Here is a 12,005-nt window from a genome sequence, read left to right on the forward strand (position 1 = left end):
CGCTACTCCCGATACTGCCGATTCTTCGCTAGTTCGTTCTATACCAGCAAACCGCGCCTTATATACCTTTCCTATATGTACATATATCGCTTCCCTAAACGTTTCTGCCGTTCCTAGACGTTTCCCAGTCATTAATTAGCAAGCGAAGGTCAATTAGTTGACATCACGATGTATATCTCGATATACGTTTCGAATCGCTAACGCGGCGCAATTTATTGATATCGTCTTCAAGACAAATTGATAGGCGGTCTGGAGACAAAAATTTTCAGACGCAGACAGAATTGAAATTGCGGGGATCAGCCCGTCTGGAGAAGCGTCTTCTATCCCGGGGTAGCGAGTTTATGCTGAAGACGAGCGACGATGGTGGGATAGGAAGTTCCTCGTTCATCAGGAAGGTTTGTCGGATGATCAATTGGATATTGCTGGCCACTCACTCTCCCGCTCTTACTCTCTTTCTCTTCCTCTTCCTCTCTCACTCTCCCTGCCTCCCTTCCTCTTTCTCTTTCTCTCTCTCTCTCTCTCTCCCTCACACACCCTTTCCCTCACCCTCTCTGCCTCCCGGCCCATTAGCCTCGAGACGCGGGGATCGGATAATTAGCGAAGCATTCGCCCGATTCTTGCCTCCTTCTCCATCGTCCGTCTTCTTCCTTCCTGCGCGGCGTGGAGAGTCCTTAATAATTGTAACTGGACACGGAGCCAGCAGCTTCACCTACAGCGTAGAGTTCGTCTCGTCTCGCTCCCTCCCGTTCTATTCCTTACTCCGTCCGCGTCTTCTCGCGCCTTCTCTCGCTTCCACCCGTGTCCTCTCTCTCTCCTTCTCGCTCGCGCTGTCTTCCCGTGCGCGCTGCCCACTTTACAATACACTTTGTCCATCTGCCTTTTAAGGAGTGAAAAAATGAAAAAAGGGGGCGTGGCCAGGGAGATCAAAGGGTGCCGCCGCCGGTGCCTCCACCACCCAGCGCCAACGAGTGCAGGTAAGAGAGGCGCGAAGGGAGCGCGCGAGCGAGCAAGAGAGCGAGAGAGAACGAGAAAGAGAGAGAGAGACACACACACACGACACACCACGACGAGGCCGCACCACACACTACGCCACACACCGCATCGCGCAGGAACGCGCGCGCGATGGTATGCACGCCACACGCTAAGCTCGCCGCTCGCGGCGCGGGTTATCAAGGCCCGCGCGCTAACCACGCTAACGCTTTACGATACAGCCCGCGACCGTGGATATACGCCGGGCTACCACACGTAATATTCGCTCGCTTCTCATTCCGCTGCCTCCTGACGTCTTGCTACGTGTCGAACGAAAGATCGTTCCGCACGTAGGTAGGCGCAGCGGAGGGTAGGAGGACGAGATAGGGTGGAAGTCCGTGATCTTGAGATAAGATACGAACTTTCGAGATATCCCCTCCCCTCCTCGGACCAGTCCGATCCTTTCATAAAGACATAAATGATTTTTTAACATGCGCGCGACGGTTACGCGCGATGTATCGCCGAGAGAAATCTCTAATGATCCCCGTAAGGTTTGACAGCTGTTAGAATTATGTAGGAACGTAATAATGGGTATCGCCGTTCTATCTAAAAAGGAGAAATTTCTTATTAAGGATTTTATTTGCACAAGTACGCACGACTATTTACGCAGGCATCGATACTCGCGCGTGTGCTTCCGTATATGTGCTCTCATTTACGTACCTGGCGCGGCACGGGCTCGCTACGTTCGATACTAGCCTGTCAAGCTGACACGCTTAACGAAGATAAGTGAGAACGGTGAGAAAGGAAGTGCCTCGTTTATCTGGAAGGTTTTTCGAATAACATATTCGATGCTGCGTGCTGCCTCCATAATGATCATAATAATATTTGCCGCGCTACTCTGTGTGTAACGCCAGTAAGTATCCTTCATTATCGGCCTTTTCTACCTCGGGCCCCGTTCTTCCTTCCGTTTTTAAGTCGCTTCACGCGCCCGTAAATAAAGTCCGCGTTACAAATTGCGTGCGGTCATTTTTGCAAATCGTTGGCCAAGGGTGAGAAATGTTTTCCCCCGGGAAACGGCGCGGGGCGTGAGGCGCCGCGAATAAAATCAGCGAAGAGGATTAATAATCGCCTAGCGATACGGATACAAATTAGGCGCGACCAACGCCGCGTCCAACTGCAGTAATCAACGCGAACAATGCGAACGTCGTATGCTTCGTCCCGCGCGCTAACAGAGACACGGGAGAAAAGTTTGCGGCCGGCTCGAAGCCCGAAAACCGGCCGCGCGGTGATCGGGAGAAGCCTTGTGTATCACGAGACACCATTCAGAAGTTGGTAATAATGGTGGCTTTTACACGCAAGAGCACGTCGGCCGCTTCCGAGGCCGACCGACGTCGCGGTTTCGCGAAATTTAGATTTGGCACAGAATGGCAATGATTTCACAAAAGGGCCGCGATGCGGGCAGGCTCGGACAAAAAGGAACGGCAAGAAGCGCGCATATGTTGCGCGATATGTTCATCAGTATTTTCGAGCGAAATTGGTCGGTCAGTCTCCTGGTTTTCAATGAAAATATGATTATAGCGGCACAGGAAACGCAAATACTTTTTTTTTCTTTTTTATTAGTCTGTCATTCTCTCGACGCGATTTTTTTTGCGTTAAAACATGTAAATGGCGAGACAAATTGCGAAATACTGTGGGCTGCTCGTAAATTCGTACTCGGCGGCGAAATAAGCTTGTTCCGCGTCGTTCCAAATTGGACACTCCAATTGATAGACGCGTAAATATCAAGTATGAATAATGAAGGGCTGGCGTTGGTGGCCGCCGAGCGACCCGCTAATGAATTCCGGACGCTGTTTGCCAGCTATTTATTCGAAGCATCGAATATACTACATCCCGAGTAATTGGTTAATAAAACCCCGGAAGGCCGCGCGCTCTTTTTCGGCGTGATTAATTGTGCCCTCGAGCCCCGCTCCGCTCTTATTTCGAGACACGGACAACAGTCTTCTTGCGTATCTCGACACTCGGCCGCTTTCCCTTCCTTAAGCAAACGGCGAATCCATTTATCAACCGTGCGATATTGATTTATAAACCTCATCTGGATCTCGCAAAAAAATCAGCAAGTACGATCTGCCAGATAAATGAGGATTTAAATCGCGCAAGAAAATTACGATTTCATTAAGATATCATGTATTTATGAAATTAAGTCGGAACTTTTGAAGTCTTCTTCTGGTTATGCTGTATTTTTGAGAAACGAAAATTTTTGTGAACTTTGACTTTTGTGTTTTGTCTTAATTCGTGATGCGTAATGTCACTGTGTTACATTTTTATTTAGAACGTAAAAATAATCTAGTAGCTTAAAATTATTTAGAATCTCTCAAATGTGTGTTACGTCAAAAGTGGTGATTATAATTACAATATGAGAGACAGAGAAGATCAAATAGTCAAAAATAATTGTAATAAAGAAAAATAGACTAGTTTTTTCCTTAACCGCACTATTTTGGCGCTCTTTACATTTGAAATGCACGAAACAAGCATATATTAATATTAAAACGAAGAAAGTCAGCGGGCGGGAGGGAGAGGAATATAACGAGTACATATAAAAAGAGATTTAAAAAATTTGCAAATAATAGTTTTGCCGCCGCCGAGAAACAAGCGACTTTAAACACGTAGTTACGGCGTAACTTAATGTAACTTTTATGCATCCGTGAAGGGAGACACGCCCGCGCATTCACAGCACGAGACGAGTCATCATCTGTCTACGGGCACTCAACGCCGAGAATCGAATTTTATATGGAGATTGCCGTTGTTCCCAGGAGCACTAAAGAGAGTTAAGTGTCTCTTAAAATGGCTGTCGTTTGTTCGTGTAAGAGGGGCAGCTACCTCTTCTCCGCGCCCGGGACGGTCCTCTCCTTCCTTCTCTCCCGCGCCCGGTATTATTATTACAAAGAGGAGTCCGTGGCGCATAAATAAATCGTAAATCACCCGCCGTCGTAAACGTCAAAAACCTTCGGGACAGTTCAGGCCGCGCGCGATCGCCTCACAATGTGCCGGCGCGATTTTGCAATTTTAACGCTTATAATCTCCCCCACTTTCTTCGCTCTCCCTCGCGAGATTACGGCTTAAAGAAACGACGATTTTTTTGCGACACGTACAAGATGTCACTGTGATTCGACGGTACTTTGGCTGTCGCGATGATGAACCGAGACTTTGCCGTTTCTACGCTCTGTCAAAACGTCCTGTAGCTTGTTAATGTAGTTGCTGACTATATTTAGCAGAAGCCGACTATATTATACAGTCATTGGTTATCGGTACCACAATGTTTTTAATCGATCAAGTCATAAATATATGTATTAATTACGCATCCTCCATGTATATTTATCATTAAATCTAACTTAATTCTTTGTCTAATCTTTATCTTATATTGGGATCGAAGATTATTCTTATTAGATATTTTTAAAACACATAAATAACAAATGTTAACTACAGTGTAAAGTAAAGATGCTAGCGCAAACTTAGCATTTGTAAAATAATTATATATATGAATTATGTATTAATCTATAAGAATTACAATCAACCTGAAAGATCTGCGATTTTAAAACATTAGATATACTCTAATTTACGACAGTACCAAGTATGAGAAATGGGCATCAGGAAAGGAGCGAATAGAATTTCCGTGCGTGCGACGAACGGAGATTAAGAAGAAAAGGAAAAAGGATGAGAGAGAAAATTCTCCGAGTATGTACTAATTGCAAGTATCAACCCCTCGTTGGTTTATGCCAAACATTTAATTTGTGGCGTGCATACGTTCGCCTATCTACCCCAGACATCGCGTCCGAGAGCCTTCGTTGAGTAACAAGACTGCGAGTTGTGAGTTGTTAGCAACGGAGTTTAATTGCCCACTGTGCGTTTGTTCTCGCTGGAGCTCGTTCGAAACGGCGTTGAGTTTCCGCCGAATTTGCATAAATATCGGACGTGCGACGAAACGCGACAGTAACGATTCGCCAATAGATTGCCACGATTATTGAACGATATAGCAAATACATTTTGATATGTGTATTTTTAGAAGTTTTTCAAATAATCAATTTTCTCGCAGTATAAAGAGATTTCAGAGATTCTTTATATACATCTGGCATATTTCTTTCCTTTCTAATTCCTTTTTTGCCAATGATTTTACATATTGTACGTGAATTATCAAGAAATAAATTTCGGGTCAACAAAATTTCGTGAACAATGCGCATCGTTAAATGAATTAATATGAAAGAGAAGAGACGAGCTACTCCTCGTATCCTTCTTTGTAAATAACTTCTTTGTAGATGCTTTGTAGATTGCTGAAACATCGATGGCGATCATTTCAAGAGAAAGAGAGAGGGGGGAATTATGCCACTATTATATGTTACGACTGTGCCAGCCACCTGTTTACTCCTTTTCCTACCTCTCATTTCGAATTAACGTTACGTTGGGAACGTAGGTAAGGCTGGGAGGAAGGATCAAGGGAACTCAATTGGTGATCCATCCGCCGAAAATAAGGGGGGTAGAATCTATATCCGCGCCTTTATTGAGACACCTGACAGACGCAGCTGATGATTGTCCAATGAAAACCTTGAAAGGGAAACGAGAATACGACCGCAAGATCGTTGGATGCTCCCTCGTCGGCCAATAGCATGGCGAAACCCGCCACGAAAAATACCGCTTGTTCGATCGATTGCTCGAAAAATGAATCGGGCATTTTGCGCGGAACTTAAACAGATAGAAAGTAGGAAACAGAATTGTATTAGGTACAACATCTCTCAAAAGGAACATTTGTGAAACGCGATGATTTCTTCCACGCTGAGAAAATAATATTTTCACCGAAATCGATCTTGAGGGCAAATCTGCAGAAAAATAATTCTTTCCATACTTTGGTTCTTTTTTTATCAGATACACAGAGCTCTAACAATCTAACAAAACTATTAAAATGCATCTTCTTTTTTGTAGAATCTTCAATGATAAGTAAATAGAGATTTTTACTCATTTAGAACTTTACAGCTGACATAATTTTTTTTTTTAACATTGTCTAAGTATCTTGTAATTAAACCACTAAACTGAAAATAAAATTCTGATAAAGTACATGCATGACATTAGATGCAGAAAATTTCAATATCTACATAAACAAAAAGACTTACGAAGCACAATCGAAAACTTAAAGTTCTTTTATTGGATCTTAATGATAATTACATTGATTTTTTTATTTCTCTATCTATCTTTTAGTATATATTTTCATCTGAAGCGACAAATAAATCAATTTCAATCTTTGCTTTTATTTCGCGAGGCTTTTATTCACTCGTTCATTCATCTATTTAAAATACTCTTTGAACGTTTCTTTTCGCGTGCCTACGACCGGGCACAGTTCCACCGCTAAACTCTGCCGGACGAATCGATCGGCGAGAGGGCACGATCTCGTCTCTTTTTGTATCTTCCTTCTTTTTTCCTCTGTCGCGCGGCAATAAAGAGGCACGTTGTGTGTACGTGCGCGTAGCACACGTTGGACGAAACGATTGGGCGCAATGTACACGGAGCACAACGACTGTGGCGAATGAACGTAGCCGGGTTCCCGAAGGAGCTACGCTCCGTTGCGCGACATAACGACTCGCTAAGTACGTACTTGTAGGCGGTTATTTTTCCCCTGATATCAGGAGAGACCGCCTCGTACTTTTTCGCCATCTTTGATATACGAACGCACACGATATCGCGTTCCTCCTCTTCGCGTTATATACGCGACTCTTTGCGTCGCTGGCGCGCAATTAGGACCTCTCTCGCTCTCCCTTCGCGCATCGCGTCTTTACCCCTTTTTTCCCTCTCCCCGCCGGCGGGGAATTGATCTGCTTAAATTACCGCGACGCGACGAGACCAAGATGCAGACACAAAGAAAGGGTACAATAACACGAAGGCGGAGTTGGGCATCGTTCCACGCTACGTTCCCCGTATTCGCAGGAAATGATATAGGTGCCAAACAAAAGAAGCTTAGAAGGAATTATTTCTCGGGCGCAGAGTGATAGTTTGTTCCTCTGTTTTTTTTTTAGAGTAATTAATTAGTGAAAGCGTTTGTTTAGAAATTCATAATTTATCTTACAACGTGCGTGTATTATAATAAATTAGGACATATTGAAAATAGAGAAAATATTTATAATTTTTAATATTGAAGAAACAAAATTATTTTACAAGTGTCACCTCACGGTCGAAAGCAATAAATTATACGTCCAGTCAGCTGTGCCATATAAAAGAATATCTCAAAAATATTCCGAATATTCAATCCATGTAACGATAATATTTTTAACTCGAGTGATCGTAAAAACATACTAAAAATGCAGAAGACATCAATTTTAATGAGTATTTACTGTAACAATTATCCTTTTTTAGGTTCTCCTAAAATTTTAGAACACTACCCTTAATTTTTTAAGCGTTCTTTTATCTGCTGTTAGGGGTTAAGAGAAAAGTATTTTCTTTCATCTCTATACCAACCGTACTAGAAGTTGTTTGCACATCTACCTGATTCAATCCATAAATGGACAAAGATGCTAGGCAACCCACGGTTATCTGCAACTATAAAACTTAACGATCACAGTAGGTCGACTTAAACCCGTTCGCCATTCGTCAATAGAATATCTACAAAAGGATTTCGTCAATTTCCTTGGGAGATGCCTATGCCGCGCATCAGGCAGGTAAGTCGCGCGCGTGGAAAAGTAATACAACTCGTTTTCCGAGACAAGCTGAATTTAAGAACGCGGTACGGAACGCGCAGCCAACCGTCCCTCTCTTGTCCCTCCGATCGCGAGAGCGCGATTCTCACGGAATAAAATAATCGGGAAGGATACCGGTACGTGCGCGTGCTTCCCATCGCATCGCATCGCATGGCTGCGAGAGCCCCGCCGACGAGATTCCTCATCCGGCTCGGCCGTCAGCTCTCCGGGCTCTCGGAGACGTGAAAGCTGGGCGCTTGGCCTGGCGCGGCGTCAAGCGCTCATTATTAATACGCCGCTTGCCAAAGCGGCGGCAAGGCATTCACGTGTTTTTCCTCGGGGCGCCCGGCCAGGGAAACGGGATGAAACTGCGAGCGAGGGTGGACGTGTGGCGGGCGTGGGAGAGGAGAAGGAAGGTGGAGGAGATGGACGAAGGGTAACCCACTCTCCGGAATCGGAGAGAGAAAGAGCGCACCTGCCGCCTCTAAATCTCGCTACTTAAGGCCGCTAAGTGTCACGGCCGTGAAGAGGGCCTCTACTCGCTATTGCATTTAATTGGCTAGCCCGTGTGTGCGCGCGCGCTATTTCTAGCGAGCCGAGAGTTGTTAGTCCATTACCAGTTGCCACTCGTATAGTGCGTATGGTAAACGGAACGGCGCGGCCGGCTTGACTTCGCGGAAATAACGCATCCACGTGTGCCACCTGAATGGGAAAATCGAGCGCTGCCGGAGGAGCTGAGCGCGTAAATTGGACGCGGATTTGAATGCTCAGCTGCTCGGGCCGCGAGAGAACAAAGGAATCCGCGAGCACTGCTCTTAAATAGGTGTTTATACGAAACGTGCGTATATTCATCTAATACATTTTTCCATTATTAATTCGAAATGTGGCCGCTCGACGCTTCGTTAACATCACGTGTGGGTTTCTCTTTGAAACAGAAAAACCTTAGATGAATCTCGGGCGGCCGTATTTGCTTCTAAATATGAATATGTTATCTCCAAAGATTAATCGCGCGAACAATTTTACTTTAAATTCCCGTCACAGAAACTTCCGCAACGCTTTGTAAAACCTTTCTCTACCTGTGTCTATAATAATTATTTGATTTAACACAACGCGGGAAATCTTTGATCGTATGCCAGATGATAAACTGCACGCAGAGCCGCAGCATGATTCTCGAGACTCGCATATGTTCACACATGATTAAAACTTGCTTTTCCGTCATTTTTACGGTGCGCATTCCTCGACATATCGCACATCTCCGAAAGTATATTAGGCAAGCAGCGCTTGTTAATAGCCGGCGACTAAAGCTCGTCAAACGAGCAGAGGCGTCCTGATACATGGCGAAACGTTGCCAAATTCCAATAACGAATGTGACACGGTTGCTCAAAATCCGTCGACAGGTGCGCGTAAATTAGCGAACCACCCAGCTTGCGACACGCGGCATATAAATTTGATGATATCGTAACGACGACGACTAAAACGAGCTTCTCGCCCTGTGACATCCTCATTAGGAGAAACGCGTCGAGGAGAGTTATCTTGCCGTTCGTCCCCGCGATCCCCGGGATTTGCGATTCCACACAAAATCCGCGAATCGATTGGACATAGCTAATTTAATAAGCGGCGCGGGATTTACGAGCCGCGATGTGACGGCGATGGCGCATCGGCAGCTGCAGTCGCAGCTCGAGATTTAAAAGCCTCCCTCCCACCCGCTCGTTCGCGTTCCGCGGCAACTCTTTCTCGTTTCGTCTGATGTCTGTTGCACGGTCCATGGGCAGCGTCGTTCACGGCGCAAGCCGGCCGGCTTAATGTTGTTTTAATTAAGTATAGGCGGTTAGCCGAAAAAAATGTCGAGTCGGTACTTTCGGTCTCGTCGACTTCCACTCGGTGCGCCCGGCTACCTTCTCACTCTCTCTCTTTTCCCCTCTTCCTCTCTCTCTCTATTTCGAGGTGCCGCGTAACTCAAGTCGCATATGTTCCTCGTATGTTCAGACGCGATGGACGATTTCGCTTGACTAATCGCCGTCTTTTTAACCCCCTCTACGACGCGGAGGAAAAGGAAGACGTCGTATAAAATGTTCTCGTGTTTATCCACGACAAGTTTGGATCAGCCGTCGAGCACGACATCGATGTTTGAAGAGACCGCTCTAAATGCCAAAAATAAAATGTCGCTCTATTTAAGATTACCGAAAGCACAAATTCGTCTATCTGATAACGAATTATGGAAACTTTTCGACACTTTGTCTACTACTTGAAAACGGAGGATCTCGATATCCTTTTATTTAATTTTAGAATTATGACCTTTCAAAACGTTATCCCATTGTTTGAACTTTCGAGATTTGACATATGTTCGATTAAAAATCTTAATCTACTGTCGAGATAATATTTAAGAAACGCGCACAAATAATGTTAATTTCATAAATGGTTTCTTTACTCTGCTGAGCGAGTTTACCATTTCTTTTTCCAATATATACTATGGATATTATTTTAAGGACATTTTTATAGCTTCTTTTACGTCAAGTTTAATTTTTAGAAATTAAAACCAAGTTATTTACGAAAAATGTAAACATAGAAACTAATAATACTTGTTGAAATAAAGAAACCTCGGTTCTAGAGATACTGCATATATCATAAACATATAAGACGAATAATGATAATGCTATTCAAACACAAATTCAATTATTTCCGAGAAAACATAATTTGATTCTAGGATACAAAAGCGTATCGCGGAAGAGACGGTGTTAAGATTAAGACGAAACCGATTTCCTGATGATGCAGACTATTAGCGGGGTTAATGAGCGATGTTAAATCGTGACCGGCTACTTTCGCCGCGGAAACGTGTTTATATATAACACACACACACACACGCCTAGATATATTATTAACCGACACCGTCGCGTATCTTTTAACGCGTAATGCATAGATTGATTTGCCTACATTTTCAAGCAGGTATAATTCATAGGTGATGTAACAACGCGATCCGTAAGTCTTATTAATGACGTAGTGAGGAAAGAGCATATCGATCGGTCCCATCAGATTCCATTTAACTGCCAATTACCATTAATGATAACTGCATATTAATGAAATAGAGCGCAAAATAATTTAACAAATTCTCACGGCTCTCCAGTTTTCGTACGAATTCGTGAAAGAGAAGCTGAAGAATGGTCGGAGTGCCATGGCTGCATCATACACAGCCGCTTCAGCAGACCGTAAAATTGGCGTGTAAAAATGTATAAATATGGTACGCCGGCCGGTACACAAAAGCGCACGTATTATCATCGGACTTAACCTAGTGTTCGACTGAAACACTTCTTCTTTGCAAGCACGAAGTTAACGAAACTCTTTGTATCGAAAAAGAGGATTCACCCCTCTGAATTGCGCTCGCCCGGCATTATCGCAAATTATACACGCCGAGTTATTTAAAGGAATCCGAGACAGAGGAACGCGGGATAAAGTTCTAATTACGATTTCCCCAAATTGCTAATGAGTGGTAATACAAAATGGTCCGCGGTCGAAGAATATGCGACTCATGCAGCACGTAACGCCGTTTTGAAATCACCGTGATGAATAGAAGCAAGTTGAGGCGTTCCATGAACTAACAATCTCTTGATATCTAAAAGAATGCGCTAATTTAATTTAAAAAATTAGGAAGTTACTTTTTTGGGAGTTTTTTTCATTTTCACTTTATTTATTCGATTCTTGTCTGCCTTTTGAGATCTCAATTATTGCTGCGAAAGTTCGTATAGTAAAGTTCATAACGGTTGCGTGAAAGAAAACAATTCTCGGATTTTATTTGTTTATTCGATCATATCAGTTGTACAATTAATAATTCAGAATTTCGTAGTTTCTTCAATGTCTTTTCGCGTGTCGCGAAGTTCACGCCGAGAGTCAGCAATTTCGCTGGATCGTCGCCGAGGCAGGCGGTTAAACTCAGGAATCTCCGCTACGATTTTGCGGTAATAGCCGTCGAAACAGGACAACGGAGCTCTGCATTTCTGCCGGACAATTATAAATCGCATCTCATCACCTTTCCTCGCCTCTGTTTCGCCGGGACTTTTATCGGGCAGGTAATCGCGCCGGCTCTCATCCGTGACCGCTTTAATCACATTTTAACTGTGTCGAGAAGCGTCCGTGATTACTATGTACACGTCCGAGGAGCCACGAGTTACGCTCGAAGTTCGATATGCATTTTGCTCGCACACGCTGTCGAATAATGCGCATCGCGCAGAGAGTGATTTACCGTTGCTTCGTTACTGTATGATTTTCACATTTTACGTATTGTCAGCTTGTATAAGAATAATAGTGCACAGTGCACAAACATCAGTAGGC

The 12,005-nt window shown here is 44.1% G+C and overlaps 1 long non-coding RNA gene across 1 annotated transcript in view; it reads left to right on the plus strand.

The window, feature by feature from the left end:
* Positions 1–12,005, plus strand: part of LOC139822306 (uncharacterized) — a 122,162-nt gene that overhangs the window by 108,189 nt on the left and 1,968 nt on the right. The gene's annotated exons all lie outside the window — the stretch shown is intronic.

This window comes from Temnothorax longispinosus, chromosome 1 (genome assembly GCF_030848805.1).
Source record: "Temnothorax longispinosus isolate EJ_2023e chromosome 1, Tlon_JGU_v1, whole genome shotgun sequence".
NCBI lineage: Eukaryota > Metazoa > Arthropoda > Insecta > Hymenoptera > Formicidae > Temnothorax > Temnothorax longispinosus.